This window comes from Apteryx mantelli, chromosome 12 (genome assembly GCF_036417845.1).
Source record: "Apteryx mantelli isolate bAptMan1 chromosome 12, bAptMan1.hap1, whole genome shotgun sequence".
In the NCBI taxonomy this organism is placed as follows: domain Eukaryota; kingdom Metazoa; phylum Chordata; class Aves; order Apterygiformes; family Apterygidae; genus Apteryx; species Apteryx mantelli.
In genome coordinates, this window is record NC_089989.1 from 20,366,934 (window position 1) to 20,388,344 (window position 21,411).

General features: G+C 44.0%; 1 long non-coding RNA gene across 2 annotated transcripts in view; it reads right to left on the minus strand.

Moving 5' to 3' along the window:
* Window positions 1–21,411, minus strand: part of LOC136993206 (uncharacterized) — a 98,080-nt gene that overhangs the window by 55,100 nt on the left and 21,569 nt on the right. Inside the window, exons 2-3 of one of the 2 annotated variants that reach the window (XR_010885436.1) lie at window positions 15,008–15,108; window positions 6,510–6,602 (exon numbers count right to left, since the gene is read on the minus strand). This is a non-coding gene — a long non-coding RNA (uncharacterized lncRNA). Of the gene's footprint in view, window positions 1–6,509; window positions 6,603–15,007; window positions 15,109–21,411 lie in introns of those variants that run through there. The other variant, XR_010885437.1, reaches the window with a different exon arrangement.

Sequence of the window (21,411 nt, forward strand, 5' to 3'; positions counted from 1 at the left end):
CTTTTAGTTCTTGCAGTCACTGAAGCTTTGGGACAAAGCGAAGCTGTTTTGCATGTCCTTTGCACAATATATCTGTACATCCTGTGACCCAGGACACTCACACTTCCAGACAGCCTCTTCTTTTCTGCCTTTTGTTTCCTCTGTTTGACCTACTCTCCTGGGATCTCTCTCTGCTTATGTCCCAGTGCTGCTGGCTTTTAGGAGACATTTCTCTAGAGTTACGGCTGCTTGTCTCACCACTGTCTTCTGAAAGATGGAGCCCCACATTTCATAAACAATCCTATCTATAATAAGCAAAAGCTTTTCTCTCTCCAGACTTACAGTTTCAATCCTGCACTGTTCAGTGCATCCCTCCTCATTTTTTCTTCTTTGAAGCTAAAAACGTCACTCTCCTCCTCTTTGAGACTGATGTGCACATGTGATGCCACAGACAGCAGTTCCAGAAACTGGGACTCTCCCTCTGACCACAGCAGCTTACTCAGCTTGCCCTTATCTCTTGCAATGAGATGGGAAAGCCCAGTCTCTGTTGTCACTTTTATCTCCCTCCGCCCTATTACCAGTTCTGAACGTGGACTTGGCTCTTACCACAAAACATGTGTAAGGCTTTTTGTCTACTTGTCCTGGAGGTCTGAATCCTTCCAGATTGGTGCTGTTTCCTTTCCATCCTACCTTTTCCACTTTCCAGCCCTCCAGATGCTGCTTTGTGTTTTGACAATTGCACTTTTCTCTTTAGCGGGGGACGGGCTGACTGCTGCCACCACAGCCCATGAACAGAGGGCTCCAGGACTGTTGAGCCAACCCAGCCCTTCACAAAGGAGACTATTTACAGACCTGCTTCCACCACCATTCAGCACACAGCCCACGCCATCCTCAGGCTGACTCCTGCCACCAGAGTCTCCCTGCGACCTTCCCTGCAGGTCCGTTGTTCCCCTAGGGGTTCATGAGCACAGGATGAATGGCAACTTAGTCACTCAAAGGCTTCTGGAAAGCAGTGCTTGATGATGCGGCATGCAGAATAGTGTGGAAGGAGCATCAGGACACTGATAATTTCCAGTTCTGATGGGCAATGTCAACAACTTTCTCTGAATTATTTCTCTCTCTCTTTCTTTTTTGATCTCTGCCATATTAATCCACATGTGTTTAAATGTGTTATTACTTACATCTTGGCCTCTGCAAAGATTTTCTTCTTAAAAGTGTTCAGTCTGCCAAAAATCCTCCCCAAATTTAAGTGTTGCTGCTTGAACGGTTTTGTTATTCATCAAAGGCTACTTATGACAGCATATGCTCAAAGAAAATTATTGTCTACATTCAAAATTATTTTATAAAACCCTCAGTAAAACATCATTTGGATATTTTTAAAACTGCTGACAGATTTCACCAGAACAGCTGTCTATAGAGAAAATCCCCACCAGAAGAAGAGCAATGACAAGGGGCTACCACATCAAGTGCCCTTTGTGCATTCTGATACTGCCAGGACAGATGCCCTCAGACCTGAAATTACAGATTGAAATAGTGCCCAGGTATTAGAAATGTTCAAAATACAAGCTACATTTGGATGACAATTTTGCAAGTACCTCTTCCAGCTTCCAGAGATGAATGAAACACTTGTGACTTTAGATAAATATTTCTGCCTGATCTCCTCAGCATACATCAGAAGTCCCGTTGGATATGGGAATATCCAATACTGCAATATGGTTCCTGAGCTCAGTAAGCATGTCCCTAGGCCTGTGACTCGCTAGCTGTACAGAAAGCCCCCACAGCAGAAGGGTAACTGCAGCCAGCACTTACCCAATGGCTTGTGTGCTGCCACGTGTGTCCCACCAGGCTGTCTGAAGACTGCTTGCAGCCTGTAGATTGTGTTGTTAAAAGGTGAGGCTGTCTGAGAGGACGCTGTGCTATTAAAACACAATACTATATATACATACAAATACATAGAAAAAACATGCTGAGTTGGCATAAGCTATTTTTGTACCCAGCCGTATGCACACCTAACCATTATGTGCAATCACAACTCACTACTTACAATGGGGATAGACCAATGTTATGATTTTACTTTCTCAGACGCTATCTAGTCTACTGATTGCAATACAGAAAACTGGAAGTTTTCAAGAACTTTGTGTGTAATAGAATTTTCAGAAAGCAAGGTAGAACTGAAAGTAAAATACTCTGGAAGAGTGAGCAAACCAAAGGCAAAATCAACTGCAAACTCTTCCACAGCCATCAGTAGCTGAATTGAACATTTAATTAGGGGATGTCTGAAATATCTTCAGATGATAAATACTCCTTACATATAGCAATGCTTCATATACCTACATTTTATACAAAATGTGAAAGAGTTATAACGCTTTCTTTCTAAATATAGCAATATTCTTAAGACTCTGAACACCCTTAGTCAGACATCTTTGGCTATAACCAGAAATAAGTATATTAGGTGAGACTACACCAGTAAGGATGGTAGAGAATGTCAACTTGCTATAAAGGACTAAGGACTTTGCCATGTAAAATCCTGTGCTCTTTCCATTCCTGCTGAAATCAGTGGCAGGTAGGGATGTTCAGGAAGCCATCTGGACCTGGTCTTACACACATATCATGGGGATGCTGGGCATCACAACTTTCAATGCAGCATCTCCCAACTGCCAAGTCTTTTGGGGGAATTGAAGCAGAAGTGGCAGGTTTTCCCTCCTCATTCTCCCGAGGTGGGTTCATCTCTGATGTAACAGTAGCTAGTTAGAGACAAAAGCACACTTTTATTTTTGATGGCTGTTCATGGCCAGGGACTTTTGATTTTGGAACTTGGTTCCCATTTTCCAGAAAGCCATATGTGTTTTTTTGCACTCTAAGCAGCCTTATTTAATATGGAAAGTAGAATATCTTTTAAAACAGAAACCAGCTGTGTAGTTTATGGGTATCATCATATGGCTCTGCTTTTTGTTTCTTTACTTAACTGGAGTTTGGGGTTTCCAAGTTGCCAAGCTGCTAACACTAGTAAATGCAGTTTATTAGACACAGTGTTTGTTGAACAATAACATTTTATATAGTCTGTCACTGTCTAGTACCTTAGATGAGTTACAGATTTCTGGTCTCTATTTTTGCCCTGATTGTTTTGGCACTTGTGATCTCTTTTTCAGCTGTGAGCACCAAAGAGCAAAATCAAAGACCTCATCTTGTGCTTGATTGCGCCCAACACAGGCAGAGTCACTCTCAACTGGAGCCTCCGGGGTTTAATCCCAGGGGGCCTTTTGGCTGAGCTTAGCCAGCGTGAAGGTACTGGACAGCAGATAAAGTATCTCCCCAGGAGATCTCCTCCAGGAGAGGGGCCTCTTCACCCAGCTGCAGACTCTACCATGTCCACCAAAAGGGTGTTCCACTGCAGTATCGTTGACTGGGTGGATGGGAAGACTGGGAGATGTGTGGACCTTCCTGCAGTGATACTGTTCCGTCCCACAGGCTTTGCTCAGTCTGTCCCTGGAGCATCACCGTGGTACGAGCAAGCAACACTTGCGGCCTGGGGCATCTCTGGAAAGTTGCTGACAGGGCTGAGTTTGCATTTTGCTCACACAGGCATCAGGAGAATCAAAACCCAGCTGGATGGCCAGAGCAAGCTCCACTCCCTCGTGGCCCTTCAGTGGTTAAACTGCGTGTGCAAAGTGCAGGGATGAGTCCAAGCAATTGAAACGTTAGAGGACAGATGAAGTGACTGTCGCTTGTAACAGCATAGTTCACCATCTCCTCCTTGTGCTCTGCAAATACAGTGAGTCAGCTTGGGTAGATATCTTTATCTTGTTATCTGTTACTCTTCTTCCTCTAATCAGAAAAGATTCTTGCACTGCCAACTTTAAACAGCAAGTTTGCTTTTAATAGCACATTAGTAAGTCCAAATGTCTTTAGCGCTCCCTTTCACCAGGATTCCCCTTGGTAGTGGAGAAACTAAGCTTTTAAACAAACGCTCCGAGGGTGCAAAGTACGGCTGACATGCAGAACAGGGGTTACACTGAGTTCCTTCTCGATTCAGGAATTATGTTTTCTCTGACTACTGCTAACTCAGCTCTGAAGGAGGTGATTTATCTTTATGGTTCATAAAAATACTTCTTGAGAAATTTCCCTCTTCCTGTCCCCCTTTGGAATAACCAGATTGCAGCATGTCTCAGATTTAAAAACAAATACGGAAAATAATATTCTTGGATTTCCCCTACTCATACATTCTGCTATAGACAATGGCTTCACTCCCAGCTGTAAATTAGAGGAGTGCTATGCTAGCAATATACTTCACATACAGACTGAGAGTGATGCGTAAATAATTCCAGCAAATGGGCTCAGTAGATATTTGTTTGCCAAGTGAAAGCTGTGGCTAAAAGATAATTTTCATTCCCAGTTTTAAGAGGCTCTTACCAATAGAAAAGGTTTTAGTGCTTCAGTTTCTTGAGTTATCTTTAAAAACGAGAAAATTACCTGCATCATGAGGAAGTTGTGAAATTTTTTAATGCTCATAAAATCTTTCAGTGTATGCATTTTACCCTCTATGCCCTAATAATGATGCATGACTCCCATATGGGGAGCTGAGTCACACTACTAAAGGCACTCTTATTCTAGATCTTCATGCAGAAAGGTAGAGTATGCCCTTAGATGTTCTGTTGCCTTTTTATATAGTTATTTTGTACTTGTTGCTAAAATAATTGCAGCACACAGGCACAGGATTCATGGGCCAGGAATCCACTGATAGGCACTGTACAGATACAGAACAAAAGGCAGCATCTGTCCCAAAGTTATGACTGTTTTTTAAAAAAAAAGTCAGAATAAGGCTCTGATCCCTCAAAAACCATATATGCCTAACATTAGATATTGTGCATAGCCCAGTGAAGTCAATAAAGACAGTAACTGTGCAGAAATGGAACATATGAATACACTTTTGCAAGCCTGAGGAATGAGGAAAAACAAATGTATCCCCCTAGGTTTTAGCAATCAGATAGTGTATGTATTAATAATGTGCAATACCCAGCGCGGTGCATGGAAGGCCATAAAAATGTGCACCACTGGAGATGGTTCCTATGTACAAAATTCCCTTGCTCTCAGAGGTATATGCATTGATATCTACACACAAATCAACTGTAACAATAAGAATTTGTTTGGCACAAGCTTCCAGCAACTAATGGATAACACAGACCCCAACTGCTTCTCTCACCTTTTGTTGGCTCTGGAATGCCATTCCTCACTGGAGACGATCCACAGCAGAAACGTACCCTGGGGCTAAACTGGGAGGGTAGCTAGAGCTAACCCATCTTTGACTATAGAAACCTTCCAGCCACATAAATGTGTTTTACAGATGTCCAGTGGTAATTTACTCAGCCCAGAAGAATACACTTAATAGCGTGGAGAGGGGCGCGGGGTTTAATGAGCAGCCAGTGAATTGCATGTCACCACCACCTGCAGCTAGAACAGACGCACCAGAGAGCGTTTTATGGCCAAAGGGCCTGATCCACTCTTTCTGGCACAAGGTGGTGCCAGCTCCACCTTTCCCATGAAGTTAGATGTTCACCAGTTCAAAGGGGTCATCCTGTGTCCACCTTTCATCCTGGGGTTTTGTCCAGGAGGGGCTCCAAGCCTGGGTCACTGCCACCTTCTGAGTTAGTGTTTCTTTTGGCCACCTCTTCCAGCAGGAGCAAGGTTGTGGTGGCTGGTGTCTGAGCCCCACCGCTGCAGCGACAGCCCCTTATGTTCCACTTTTGGAATAAACAGAGCAAATGCCTGTGACTTGCATGCTCTAACCAAAGCACATGGCAGAATTTTTAATATATACATATACCAGGAACTAAAGAAACAGAAATATCCTGCCCTGTGTATGCGTCTCACAGTTCAACTCCAGTTGACAGATGACTTTGGGCCTTGCTCTTCCTCCAGCACAAGTATTTGTGTCTAGCCAGAATCTGGCACTCAGCTTGGAAAGGGAAATTACTCGTCCTTCCCTGAAAGTCAATTACTGCTGGTGAAATCCCAGATAAACTGGGAAAGGCCTGCCAAGAGTCCACGAACACATTCAAGGCCAAGTTTCTACAGGTGTCCACACCGTTACAGTCAATTCTGAGCTGCCACACAGTACAAAGAGTCTGGGAATAAGCGCACCAGCTAGATGGAGTAAAAATGCGGTATTAAGGAAGCTATTAATTTCATGTCCATTTCCTTAAAACATGGAGTGTAATTTGTGGAAACATCCTTGACATCGGTTGGAGCAAAAAGGGTATTTCAGATATATGCCGAGAAGCTAGAAGAACATTTTAACTTCCTTCCCCTCGGCTTCTGAAGTGATTTACAACATCCTTCTAGTAAAGGATCCAGAATCATTTGGAGAGGGGAAAAAGACTTATTGGAAGATTAAAGAAATCACTGAGCTTGCCAAAGCTGACAAATATACTCAGAGCTCAGCTACGCCTCACTGGAAGGATGACCAGACTTCGGGTTAGCGGGAGAGTCTGTGCTAGTTGCAGGATTTTACGCGCAGGATTTTATGACAATGATGGCAAACAGCAAAGAGGCACCACGTTCTGCTCAATAATGGAATCAGCTTGCGAAAAACACCCTTCGCTGGCTGAGCCAAAGTCCAGGGGCATCTGCAGGAAGGAGATACCAATGAACAATAACATAGAGAGGAAAAAGGAACAGTTTAATAGGCAAAATTTGCTCTCCCAGGACATGCCCCTCCTCTCACCCGAGGAGAGGTCTGCCATTGTTTCCAATGGCACTTTTGGTCCAAGAGAGCGTGGCACACTGATGATGGCAACAGTAACGGCTCCTAGGAAAGTTCCAACATTTACATGTCTTATTTCCTCTGTCCATGCCTATTCAAAGCATAACTGAGCAAGGTTTTCCATGATTAACCTCTCTTACATCATTCCTCCCCACAAGGTATCATATTGACTGCCCCTGCACTGAAGAATATGGTCAAAATTATTAGCTGCTTTCTAGCCTGAAGATTTTTTTTTTTTTTTTTTGCGTCCCAAGTCTAATGCTCTGAACTTTCTTTTGTCTCACTATAAATCATTCCATTATCAACCTGTGCAGCAATTAGATGGAAGATTGCCAGGGCCTGGGATTTCTCTTGGTGAATTGTATTTGCAATAATGCTTCCTGTTCTATTTTTCAAGGTAATCACATTAAACTTCATTTTAAACAATATGGCTTTTGATGTAGTACACATTTCTTCTTGATACAAAGGTAGTAGAAGTAATGCAACCTTGGTGACTCCTGGTCTTTCACAACAGTCAGACCTTTAGAACCGACTGACTTTCTTAAAAATCAACAGAATGAACAAAAACATATCAGGGATTTTGCTATTTATCTCTTTGGATATAGAACCTTGGAGGTCATGTTTAAGCCCAAGATGAACACAACCCTGGAGATTAAAGCTGTGTGTAGAAAAAAAGCGGCAGAGATTTTTAGGCAAACATAAACATTTCAAGAATCTTGAAGTTATGGGCAGAACAGCAGTAAGGTGGCAAGTTAACAACACTGTGCTGATAACACTGCAGGAATCGTTAGTTTATTATAGAGTTTATTTGCACCTTATTGCAAAGGGTTCAGTGACAGCATAGCTATAGCTACATATTTCTGAGAAAGCTGCAGGAGTTTCTCTAAGAAACTTATCCAAGGGTGAGTTTTCCCTCTGTGACTGTTATCAGGCTAAATTCTGTCTGATATGTTGGGTATGGTACAAACGTGAGAGACCCAGGTGAATAAGGATTTTAGAACAGTCAGAGAGTGCCTGTCCTGATACATCGTTATAGCTATGAACCTTGGTACAGGGCAATGATTAGCAGCGAATTATGGAAAACTTGAGCAGTCTATCAGGAAAGTCTATTGCCTTGCTTTCTGGGATGAAACCATGAAAGCACCATTAAAATCTGAGAGACAATATTTGTTTGAGTGTCTTTCATCGAAGTTGATGTTTATATTGCTGCTAAGCCTTTTGGAGCATTGTATTTAGAGCAGGCTGGGAATCTGCCAGGGAAACAGCTACACTGGAAAATGTCAGGTCATCACAAGTGAGGCTGTATTGGTGCTGATGAAACTTTCATCAGAAAAGGTTTCTCAGGTCCTGGCCAGTACAGAGTGCAGGGTAAGGGATTGCCTCCTTTCTGGGCAGATCATCAGGAACGTGGGAGAACCAAATTTGCAAGCCTGAAGTGCCTGACTCAGAGTAAGCTGCACCTCCCAAATCCCACACAACTGGCCTCACCCTCGGGCTCTCCATTATTTTTGAATAGGTCTTTTCCATCTCTCTCGCTCTTCTTTTTTTTTTCCCCAGAGTTTTGGGAGGCCCTGAGTTTGTGCTAGTGCAGAGTTGAAATCTAGACATTCTTTACGCATAGAAGGTCTGTTTCCCACCTTTTCACATACAATTTTTTTTCCTTAAGCCTTTGATGCAACAAGAATTGGAGATTTCAGAGAGAAAGACTGCAAAGAACATCAGCACCGAATCCTCCTCTTCAGGAGTCATTTGAGGACTTTCAATCAAAGCTACACTCTGACTTCTTAATGCCTAATGAGTATCCCACACCCTGTGTATAATTAGATTAAAACACTGGAGCTATTACAATACTGGTCTCAGCATTATGGGTACCCACTATCCATACTAGATTATTTTGCTTCTAGGTTAGCCTGCCTAGGAGTATGGCTCAAAACTGCTCAGAAAACACTGCTTGTAGCCTTCAGTCCTCTCATTGGCAAGGGACGTGTCAGCCCTAGCTGTGTCAGCCCGCACATCTGCAGCCCCGACTTGGTACATTTTAAGTAGCTAATAGCTTGGCGCACAGACCCGATGAGCCTCCTTCTGTATCTTGGCAACAGAGTCTATAAACATTTCAGACATGCCTCTTTTCTTCTCCATGGAACAGGGCATGACCAGACGTTGCAGCCATACAAAGAGGCAGGCGTGGGGGAGGCAGGAGAGGGCTTGTTGCACATAAACGAAGAGAAAAAAAACCCTTCGTAATTCACTAAAAATTTCTTTGGAAGGCTATGTTCAGATTCAGATGATTTCCCTTGGCACAAAACTGGCATCAAACCCTGTCATTTCACACCACTTGAGAGGACTGTGGAAGGATAAAGCGTAACTGAGCGGTGGAATCAGATCCTAGTAGCACTGCCACCTTTCAATTGATTTTTCCATTTGAAGTTCAATAATAAAATAACAGTGTTAGCAGAAAACACGTCCTTCCAGCTGCGATGTTTGCAGGTACGTGATGTCTAGACCAGTAAAGGCATCTCAGCATCTCAGGCTTGTGGATTTCCATGGGAGCTGAAGCGCTGCAGAGCCTTCATGGCTCTACCTAGGGATTAATAACAGGCCACGGTTGTTTTAGAAAGCTTGGCCCTAGGACAGAAAAAAATAATAGATGCACTTTGTTGGCTGTTTTTCCCTCAGCAAGATGCTCTCAACTGGATTCTTGGCTCTAGGCAGGTTTATCCATTTTCAGAGGCTGTTTCAGCTCAAGTCCTTGCCTACATTTATGCTTCATCAGCAAGCACAATTGCAGCACTTGCAGACACGACTGATTTAGCTTTCCACAAGCTCACTCCCACACTGAAAGTACTGACTCAGTATCAAAACAGGCACTAGCTCAGATACTCTAACCGCATGCTTACCACCTAAATCTGGTGCTTCATGGCCATTTGGGAACTACCTTAGGACCATATTTTGGCTCCATGACTCCGTGCTTCCTCAAGCTCTTTGTTCAACTCCTACCCACTGCTCCTTAGAGCTGAGATTTACTCCAGCACAGCCCTCATGGCTGGAGGGACAGCAGCCCCTGGAGAATGCTGCAGTGGCACCAACTCAACTGCCATGGCACAGAGCCTCCTCCCACCCTCCTCACCCCATGCCTGCTCCCAGCATGTCATCCCTCCTACTTCCACGTGGTGGGGAGGGACTCACATGCTTTCTTTCACATTCTGCAAGGAATGATTTACCTATGTGGATGGGTAAAAAATAGACTCAGTGGAAAGCAGAGCTGTCCTAATGTCTAACTAGAGCACAGGAAGAGCACCCATGTGCATGGCTACATCCATCCATGGGGCATTTCACAGCAAGGGTCAATCCAGGCATCTTGCACTTGCCGTGCTAATGTGGATGGACCCTGCTTTACAGAGCTCATGTTACAAAAAGGCACAAGAGCTCTGTCATTGTGCAAGTTTCTCTGCTACAAATGCTATGCAAGTGGGGTTTTTTTCCCCCCCATGAAGCAAAGCCCTATGCTTCTCTAGAAACCACAAAAACTTCCTTGGTAACTCCCCAAGTCCCTACACCAATCTTATCGCATTCCTGCTGGCATGAGGAAGGAATGAAAATGGGTGATGGTAAGATATCCTCATGTTTTCCCCTTGTTGCTTTTGCTGACTCAGAAATTTGAGAAGAAGAACAACAAGCAGCAGCAGACGGAGTAACCCAACCTTATCGCAATGGAATCCAGTTGTGGGGCTCGCATGGAGCATGCAGAGCATTTCCACGGCAGGCTGTCGTGCTCACTGTTTACGTTGCATCACAGAAAACACAGCTGGAAAAACTGTAAACTCCTTAGTTTTGCTAACTGTATAGAAAGTTAGTTATTCCACTCGAGACCATTACACAACAGTGGTGAAGAGATTTTTTATTTTTTATTTTTTTAGCTTCCAGGAAAAAAAAAAAGGAGGGGGGAAAAAAATCTTTTTTGTTGAGGCTGCTGCAAAGGTTCAGACTTGTTTAAAAAAAAAAAAAAAGAAAAATCCTGATGGCTGCCAACTTTAATTGCCAAAAATGTGCTTTCAGTTATTAAAGTCCTAATGAGGTAAGTAGGGGAAAGGACAGTTTCTTATTTCTTGCTCATGACAAAATAAAATAAAATAAAATAAAGACAGAGAGAAAGAAAAGCAATAAACGGACTAGCTGGAGCTGTGGGGTGCAGATAATGTAATGACCTGTTGGTCAAAGCATTCAAGCCATCAGTACTGTAGTACCAGCCTTGCCATTTTTTTTTCCTAAGGAAATAACTTTACTTGCTAATAACAGTAGCGAGGTATTATCCACTCTCCAGAGAGAGCACAGCACATACGCAGACGTTTTCCCTGGACCGCTGAGCGCCTCCTGATGTGTTAGCAGAGACTGGGGCATGGAGGGGGGAAAAGTAATGAAAACGCAGGTGAGGGACTGCCACGTTTTCTCATTTCCTGGCCGCAGCCTATTCCCAGAAGCTCCCATGAAATATGTTGCCTCTTCTCCTGTGCGACTCTAACGCAGCCACAACTGAAAGCAAAAGGCACCTGCACTAGACAACAAATGCTAAATCTTTATACGGCCATTGCGTTCCCGTGGAGACACAGGATGGAGCCTTCCCTTTAGCAGGCACAGTACTTCTGTAACGTCTCAAAACTAGGGATGAGAAGCTTTGCTGAAGGTCTTGGTATGGGAATGACGTAGGCCTGAAGCCGGTGCTAATTTTTAGAAGTCAACAAGGATTTAGGGTTTTTGGAGGCAGTGGGAGCACAGATGCCTCTAGCCCAATTTGGGCAAGTAAGGGCAGAGGGCAGAAAGGAGTGAGGTTACTTTGGCTTTTGTTAAAAGTCAAGTTAGGTGGAAAACGTAGCAAGAAATACTACACTGCACATGAATTCCAACAGCATGGAGACTGCTCTGGCCTTACTAGCAGAGCACTAGTGGAAGTCCACTGCGCAAATACCACTTTCTGCTTGCGGGTAAATTTGGCCCTCTGAAGCAGCCAACCAACGGGCAGGCTGCAGGGCACACCGACCAGGAAAGCCCTTGCTGCAAACAGGCCCTGTTTCCACCCACACCAACAAGTCAGTGCTTAGAGCAGCTTTTTAAGTGCCTTATTACTAGGTCTGCATGTGCATAGAGAGAGAAGGGCCAAGCTATAACCCCCCCAACCTGTGCTGTCTAACCATCCACTTCCCTGCTTAGTCAGCTTTCACTTACTACGTCCTGTAAGCAGCAGCTTAATATTCTCTTTCAAGGCTATTCCTAGAATTAAGAATTGAAACTGGCCCAGACTATTCAAACATCTTTTTGCAATTAGCAAAATAAATGCTTTTAAAAACAAAAGTTTCCTAGGGTGGCTTCAGATTGGGTTACTTATTCCTATTTTCATTTTGGCATTCTCTAGCGTTTCTGGGAGTACGTGTGTGTCTGAGCTCACGTGCTGATCTTCGGTTGGGGATTCGTCCCCATAAAACAGGGCAGAAGGACTGATTTACCATGTGTTTTTGCAAGACGCGAGATGAAGAGTTGCTAACAACAGAATGGACAGTCTCCAGAGTCAACATGGGTCCAAGCCCAGCGGCACCAGGGGCAGGGCAGCAATGGGAGGAAAGGAAGAACCCGGCTGCAGGCCCTGCTTCTTCCATAGGGGAAGGGGCAGAGGAAACGCTGACAAGAGAATAAGCAGCTAGATATAAATTAATTCTGGAACCCTCTCAAGTCCCGTACTGTTTATAATTACCTATCATTTGCCCGAGCCAAACATTCGCTCCCCTGAAAGACCCTAATCCATTACCTGCCATGTACTGCCCCTTCGCAATTTCCTCATCTGCACTGCAATGCTCCGCGAAGCTTTGATGTGCTGGCGAGACCGGGGAGGCTCTGAAATTTGGGATTAGCAAACATCCGCAGGCATGATGTGGGCTCTCCAGCGCGAGCACATGTTCCAGCATCTGAATCTAATAACGGCATGCCAAAATTTGCAAAAGGCAGCAAGGTGATTCCTCTCTCTTTAGGGTGGTGGTACCTGGGCCAAGAGAGCTATTTGAAGCCAGGGCAGGCTGAAAACACACGTAGCATCAGCCACAGCTGCGTGCTAAAGGGTGCTAACACCTCCTTTCGTCCGGGTGCCTCCGTCCGAAGGGAGTTTGCTTGGTTAATATTGAACTTGGATCTGGGGAGAAAGACATTAGCCCTTGAGCAATGCTGCCCCAAAGAGGAATCATTCGGTGTGGGTGTGGGTGCTTTTTTTAAACCCTGTTCACATACCTTTCATGAAAAATCTGTGCATAAAATTTCCATCAGACTACCGTTTACACACCCCAGTCGGGAGCTCAGAAGCAGTGCTGCAATATGCTGTATTTAAAAATTCAGCCTGTCCCCCAGACGTGTTTGCAATGCTGTCTGTCGATTCCTGGGTATACATACGTTAATTACTGCAGAAACAGAGTCCCGTCTGCATGTACGTCTTGAATTAACAATGATATCAAAGACAGGAAAAATAGCACACAAATTCTTTAACCAAAGAGTCTAGCATCCCTTGCATTAAAAGAAAATCCTGGAGATGCAGAGCATTAGTCATAAAAGGTGGGTATTTCTTTTTGCGCTGACAAAGTGCCTTTGCTGGACTCTGGGCTGAGGTTAAATATACATTGTCTCAGACCACGGTAAGGTCTGTTTATAAGGCTTAAATGGATGGGGTGTAAGTAGCTCTCCAATTTTGGGATAAACATCTGCAAACAAGACACAAAAAACCCAGCTTTGTTTTGTTTTTGGCTAATTTGTATTTTCTGAGAACACGGGGTTTGTTCCTGTTGTTGCAGCTGTAAATTTCAAGGCAGCTGCAAGGTAAAAATTGAGATTGTACAAGCAATTAGTCCATGGTAATGTCTAATCACTGCTGGCATCTAAAAAAATATGAAACAGCAGGGATGTTTAACTTTGAAAACCAACTACTGCACAGATGCAGGAACTATGTTGAGGAAGTTTTCCTTGGCATATCACCGTGAATTGTAAAAATTGGCTCAAAACATGGCAACATAAAGGCCACAAAACTGTAGAAGAAAGCATTATGGTTCATCAGGTCAACGTTTGTGTTCCAAGTCTTAGGAAACCGAGGTGGCTGGGGTTCAGCTGAGCCGAGGAAGAGCCGGGTTTCCCGGCGGGAGGAAGGAGCCTTTTCCGGCTGCCCGTTCCCGAGTGGGTCCCATGCACGTGAAGCTGGAGCCAGAGCTGGCCCAGAGGGGAGAGGCACCGAGGCGCAGTGGGGTCCTGCCACTGGTGGGGACGACAGAGGTGCACGGGGGTTAACGAACGCGTGGGAAAATGCAAATTTATTTTAATTCATGTGGCACTTTGTAACTGGTGTGTAATCTCCTATCTAGCGGGGGGCTTAGTCCTAGCCTTACCGCATTAAAGACCCCTTCCTGATGTATGGGGATACTGCCATTGCTTCTCTGCTTGAAATTACCGCTGTGGTATATTGCTGTCTCCAGAAATGGGTCTCTTAGAGAGATGTGCTCCAAGGTTCAGAGATACAGCAGCTGATTCCATATTTCTTAAAATTAGCTGTTAGGCTGCCTGCTGGAAAATGCTGGAAGAATTTAGGATTTCCTAATTATAGGCCCAGAAAACTAGGCATTAGTATTCAGAAGGCACTTAATACACACACGGGCACATGCACACAGAGGCAGGGTCCACATCAACATGTGCAAGAAACATCTGTTTCACCATGGTGGATAACAGAAGAACTAGCTTAAAAAAATAGAAAAAAAAGGAGGGGAGGAAAAATCTGTGAATCCTTTCTGTTTCTGAGCCAACCCAATGCCACCACTGATCTGTGTCAGAGCATGTCAGCTCACATAGCATACTGAATCCATTTTGCTTTTTTTTCCTCCTCTTCTTCTTTAAGAGCTTTTCCTGTATTGATTTAAATCAATGTAGAATAATGAAATCAGTGGGGATATAACAACATGTGTCTGCACCAACTGCCAGCCCTAAATTTTGAGATGAATCAAGAAAACAAGAATGGCACTGAGACCACTAATTAAAATTGCATTAGGAAATATAGAAGCAGTTAAATGCACTCTGCAATTCACCTACCTGTTTGCTGTTGGTCCTTGACCACCATCAGCAGAAAGCCACAACAAAGCAAGGCAGGGACAGGAGAGTACAAGTACCCCAGGGTCAAAAAGGGGTTTACAGCAAAAGGTCTGTGCTGAGAAGAGCTGGGGCACTGCAGTGGGGAAAACAATCTGTGTAGCTCACCAGACTTTGCTTCATCCTTCCTCCTCCTCCTCTTGAGGGACCGTGCTGGCGCCTGGGTGAATCCCCATCTGTAAGCTGGATCCTGAGTCCCCAAACAGTGCCTACAGAGAGAAAAGCACCTAAGGATGGGATTTCTGCAGCTCACACTCACTCCAAGGAGCCTCCTCAACCAGCTAATAGCAGAGGCTGAGGAGAGGAGACTTCAGCCCAGGCATCAACAGTCTTAAAGTTTTTACTGTGGTCACCTTGTGCTCCTAGTGCCAGTGTCTCCCCACCCCAGGCTGGGTAAGCTGGATGTTATTCTAGCAGCAAGGTTCATTAAGCACATTTAGGCAGGTGAAACATTTCAGTAATTGGGTTCAGCTTAGATTGATATTTGTGGGGAATAATCTAGATACAGCTGGTCTTCCCTAATGGTAGGAGAACAAACAAGGTGACATCTCAGTGTCACTGCATCCTCTGTGATCCCAAGGGGGAAGTGTCTCAAAATCTGCCTTTGGAGCCCTTCCAGCCTGGTCAAATACAAAGTATTCACCAGGATCAAGGACATGAGCCATCTCCTTTCCACCCCTGGTGTGTACGTTTAGCCAAGCATGCTCTTTCTCAAAGTCTTCAGGAGAGACTGGTGGAGTATTTGGTCTGCAAATCCAAGTGCACATCCCAGGCCACAAACAAAAAACACACGGGCACATGTAAAATATTCCCAGGTGGGAACTGGCCTGGGGCTGGGGCATGAGCTGCTTTCAGAGCAAAGAGTAGTCAAGCGGGAATGGATATGACAAGAGGCTCAAGTTGCTATCAGTATGGGGAAAATAAAAAGTGACTGGGTTGCCATGGGTTGCTTCCTCATAATCAGTACGGGTCATTTCTTGAGCTGATTGTGAAATTTAATTAAAACAGTTCAAATCCTTTTTTCTTTCATTTTACAGCTTTATTTTCTGCCTTTTTGGACTTTGGGTTTTTTCCCCCCTATTTTTTGGAAAATTATATATTTCTATCCTTTTCCATCAACTGTCATAATATTTTATGACTCAGTAAAGCTGAAAGTGGGCTTCAACCCATGTGTTTTATGCCTTTGTTAGCAAAATAAAACTGGAAAAGCATCTTGCAAGAAATTGTGTAAAGGGCTGCTGTGTATATAGTATTAACTTTCTTTAATCTATAGCTGGGCACATTTTCAAGGCAGAGAAAAGGAGGTGGAGACGTAAGTACTATTAACCTAATCCTCCAACATCACGTAAATCACAGAAGGAAAAGCCAGCTCCCACAAAACACCAAACCGAAAACGTACACAGGTAAATCTGATGGTTCTACAAATCTGATGGGATTTTGCTGAGCAAGCCGAAATATGCAGGTTCAAGGTTGGCTGAGCAGCAGTATTATGTTCTAGTCTAGCCCAACTGTCATATATTTAATCTCCAGTAATTAAACTTCTAAATGAATCCATTTCACAAATGCTACAGTGCATAGAGTGAATCGGTGGGTAAATTTTCATAACCTCCTGTCCGACCCCAGATCTAGGTGGAGCTGCGTTTTGTGCAATGGCCTGTGGAAGAGATAGAGATGTAACTGTCAAAATAAAGGCAAAACTCAAAGAAAAAATACAAAGAACTCCCTTGGCTCAGGGTTTTCAAGTTCTTTCCTGTTACTAAAAAAAATATTTTCTAAGAACACAGTGCACATTGTTTTGCGGCAACCCCTGATTAAAATATGATTAGGAAACTGATTAGAAACTTCTGATTAGAGGTAAAAAAATACCACTGATAACATCTGCGCACAAAACAAGAATTCACAGCATCGGGAGCAGTCTGTCACCCAGATTGCTCGGTACATTGGTTTTAGTGAAACAAAATGAATTTTAACATGGCCAAATCAAACTCAGACATCCAGGAACAGGGGATGGACATCATACGCCTTCCAAATGGAGCCTGGGGCACAGGCATGACATGATGCTATGGCAAAAAGGCCTGTGTGATCCCCAAATACTGCCCGGAGGACCTGGCCTTTCCTGGGTATGCAGCACAGGGAGGCCGGTGCTGCAGCACCGCCAATAGCTAGTTTAACTTCCAAGGGTGCAGAAGAGCAGGAGAGGCTTTACTGTAAAGGAGGGCACAGTGACCTGAGTGCTAGGGAAACGCTTGCTTGGCCACGCTTACAGAGTTTGTTCTTTAAAAAAGATTAAGAAATGTCTTGACTGGAGCATAAGAAACTTAGAGGGAAAAACACTGGGCGCTGAAAGGCTGTTTAACTCGTGGGGGAAGGCAGAGCAAGAATGACTGCGTAGGGACTGAAGCCAGACAAATTCAGATGAGAAATAAGGCATTGCATTCTCAGAGTGAGGAGGATTAACCTTTGAAACAAACCCTGTGAAGTGATAGATCATCCATCTCTTGGTATCTTTAAATCCAGACTGGATGCCTTCCTGCAAGATGTGTGCAAGCCAAATACAGGTTATGCAGGTTACTTGCTTCGCACGGGAATGGATGGGTGAAGTTTAACAGCCTGAGATACCAGGGGGGCTAGTGCAGATGATCTAACTGCCCCCTCCAGCCTTAAACTCTCTGAATGTGTGACTCAGTGAAACACGATACAACACTGAAATGTCCTCAGGTCTCTGCATCGCTGCTGGTCGCAGGTCATTTTGCATCCTCCCTTGCGCAACAAGCAGCAAGTCCCTCCGAAATGCACGGCATTGCTGCAAGAGACACTGCTGTGCAGTGTGGAAACCCACGGCTCCGTCTGGATGTAAAAGACTGGCTCCGTTTGCTTCTCCGCGTGACAAAAACAGCTAAGGCAGCACATTGCTCATCCTGATATGAGCCCACAGGTCCACACGATACACTGCCACCAGGCTCAGAAATCCACAGAGCAGAACGGGAGTCATTCATGCTTTTAACAGGGAAAAGTTTCTTCCCCCACCCCATACGGAGCATGCCCTGAACCCACCAGACACCTCTGCCCGGCTGATCCCAGGGTGGTACGTCCCTACCAGGCCCCTGCAGACAGCCCTCCACTGCATGGGCGCTAACCACCTCTTCCAAGTCACGCAGTCAACTAACACAGTGAGGTTAAAGCAAGACCTGTGGTCTCAGCCCACTGATGTCTGTTTCTACGTTACAAAACTGGATGAAGGGACCCATAAGAAAATAATTATTAAGAAAAGAATTCATCCGAAACAAAACCAGTAAGAACTTCCAGTAAATTCAAGCAAAACTTAAATTTCTGTAGGAGAACAATGAAAGAGGCTCTCAGATACTATATCCCATCCATGATACGTTTATAAAGCCCAGCCTGCGCATTCCCAAAAGGCCTGACCCACCGCAGGTGAGGCTGGCAGCGTGCCCAGAAAGCCAGAGATCCAGACCAAGCAGAAAGGATACTTTCATTACGATGCAGAATTGCAAACTCGAAAATTCTCCCTCAACTGCCCAGAAAATCAGATTCCTTTCGGTGTAGTGATCCAACCAACACATGGCAAGCAAGGCCACATAGTCCTACTCCCCTTTACTTTTTCTCCTCGTTTTTTATCTGTCCCATGTGCTGCTTTCTTCCCATTTAGAAACATAGGTCTCATTTATCAGTATTTTCACATTTCACTCCTGGACACAGCTATCCATGCATTATCCACCCTTTTATCTTAGTGTTTGAACTGTGTTCTGCAGTTCTGTTTCAGTTTTACCATTCATTCATCAGCATGAAGTTAAACAATTACTAAACAACTCGGGGAGCTGGCAAGCAGTGAGAAAACAAGATCCATTTCTGCCCAGAGGGAAGAAAGATTTTATACAATAGCATGGCCTTTGTTTTGCATCATTTGCATGGGTGATGCGATTGATGTGAAGGTTATATCACATTATGTGCCAAACCACTTGAGCTCGTTTCAGATTGCAGTTCCCCTTGGGGTGTTTCCGCTTGATATATAAGAAGATAACCAGATCTGCTCCCTGTCCACCCCTTGCCTGGACACTGCTTAGTCAGCTCCCCAGATTTTGGCACGCTGAAGTGAGAAAGCGGAGCTGCGCTCCCCGTGGTTGTTACCCTTTTATCAGGGATCGTTCCTCCTCGTGCTATGGAGCACATCACAGAACAACGAGCAAATTGCGTGTTTCCCTGTGGTGAGCAGAAAGCGATTAAATGACTGTAAAACACAGTGCCCCGTACGTGTCAACATATTCTGCTTGCATCTGCGAAACAGTAGTACTTTGCTTTGGCTTTTTGTTTATATTCACAAACTGTTGATTGTCTCGCTGCAAAGAAATGGGCTTTAGGTGCATGACGTGGATGCAATTCTGCCTCCCAAACATCGGGAGCACCAAACTCAGGGACCTGACCTGTGCCACTTTTAATTATTTTACCTTTAGAATTAACTCAATTCATTAGTAATTCCCAGCACTAGGAGATACACTGCCGATGACAATGATCTTGGCTTTGCTTTATAGACCTTGGTATTTCTTTTCCTGAAGTTTTATTTTACCTTGCAATTGTTATTTTGCATAGCGATCTGTATTTCATGGTCTGACCTTCCAGTTTTCTTTCACCATGCTAAAGTGAAATATCTAATGAGTCTTTTTTTTGCAGGGCTTGATACCTAGTGGACAGACTATTGCTAGATACTTATGAAAGAGCAGTTAAAAATTTGGGTTTCATTGTGGACTGAGTGATAACACCAGAAACAAAACGTGAAAGAGGGCCAAGCTGCTAACAGCCGCTCCACTGGCATGTCCAAGAAATCACAGCCGAGGAAACAGGATGTGCTACCCGGTCTGGGGACACCGTCCAGACCTTGTGCTTCCAAGAAGATGTGAATGGGATCCATGAGGAGGAGCTTAGGATTTTGTTGATTTAACCCTCTCAAGCTGTTTAAAAATAACCTTTCCTGTGCTTAAAACTTATCTCTGCTAAGCCAGCATTCCTTGTTTTTCTATCACATTTTTTCTTATTGGGTTAATGAGCTGTCACAAAACAGCTGGAGGCATATAACTACTCCAACATGAAATTTTGGGTTTAAAGGGCTGGGCTTTGGGGCCAACTGCCCAGGAAATGTGCCAGATACAGGATTTCACTTGGAAGCATACCCAAGAGATCCAGAGCTGGTTAAAGGATCAGTATCTACCACGAGGGGCTGGGCCAGTTTAAGAACAGCTGGAGATGGCCAGCAGATCAGATAAGGAGCTGGTCACAGGATATTGATATCAAACATGTCATGTGCCCTAGGGCAACAGAGTCTGCAAAGATTTTCTTCTATTGCCCTGATTCTGGAAATATAAGAGGTCATCTGGAGAACATGAAGGAAAATGCCTTAAAATCTGAGGCCCTCACTGTTGGGCTAAATTAAAATCCTCCCTAAACAGCCTGCAAGCACTGGGAAATCCATCATCTGCGCTCTATGGGCTGGGCTTATGAATGGTCAAAATCAGAATTGTCTTTTTCATTTTAAAAATACATTTGCAAGCACTCATCTAAATGCAAGAGACTTGAGTTCAAGTCCTTTTTCTGCTCATTACAGGCTTTTTTGCTCCCTCTTGCTGGAAGTGCTTAATTCATATAAGCAGTGAAGCATTCACTGGATTAGAGAGCCTGTCAGCATAATCTAGTAGTCAGGACGCTCAGCCGGGACGTGGAAATCCCAGTTCAGATCTCCAAAACAAGCAGAACGAGGCCTCCTGTGTTTCAGAGAAGTGTTGCAACTCTTGGACGCCTGCCCCTCCGTCTCCCCTCCTTCCACTCACTCTGTCTTTTTTGAGCAGAAAGTCCGTCCTGAGGAATCTCCATTCGCAACAGCGTTATTGGAAGTGGCACGCTTCCATTAATCAACGTTGTGCAACAAAACTTTGCTATCGTGGAACATTTATGACCAGCTCTGATCAAAATCAGCAGAAAGTAGATGGTGACTTCGTCTCATTTCACGTGTAAGTTCGAGACATCTTTGACTTAGTATCTGCTAAAAGCAGGTGTATCCAACATTTGTTAGCAGTTAAGCAGTTTTGCATTTCTTATTGGAAAAGGCAACAGAATAGGCTTATTTTGTTTTCTTCCCTCAACCAATATCTTTCTATTGTTTGTTTTGATTTTAGAAAAGAAACACAATAGAGAAAAGTTCATCAAATGAAAAGTTTGCCAATGTTTTTCATAGAAATATTTGCCACTGGAGGTCAACTCCACATTTCCAACAGTAATTTAATAACCCAAGTCTATCATATTAAAAATCCCTCTGGACTCTTAACAAACTAGAGAGACATTCATAGGTCATTTTTAAAACATCAGCATACACTTTGAAGATGATTCCAGAATCCCCTCTGTGCTGTAGATCCTTGTTGGACAAATTGTCCCCAAATCTATTTATTTGTATTTTTGCAGCATTATGAGAAAGCATTGGTTTATCTTGCTAAAAATATCTAGTTTTT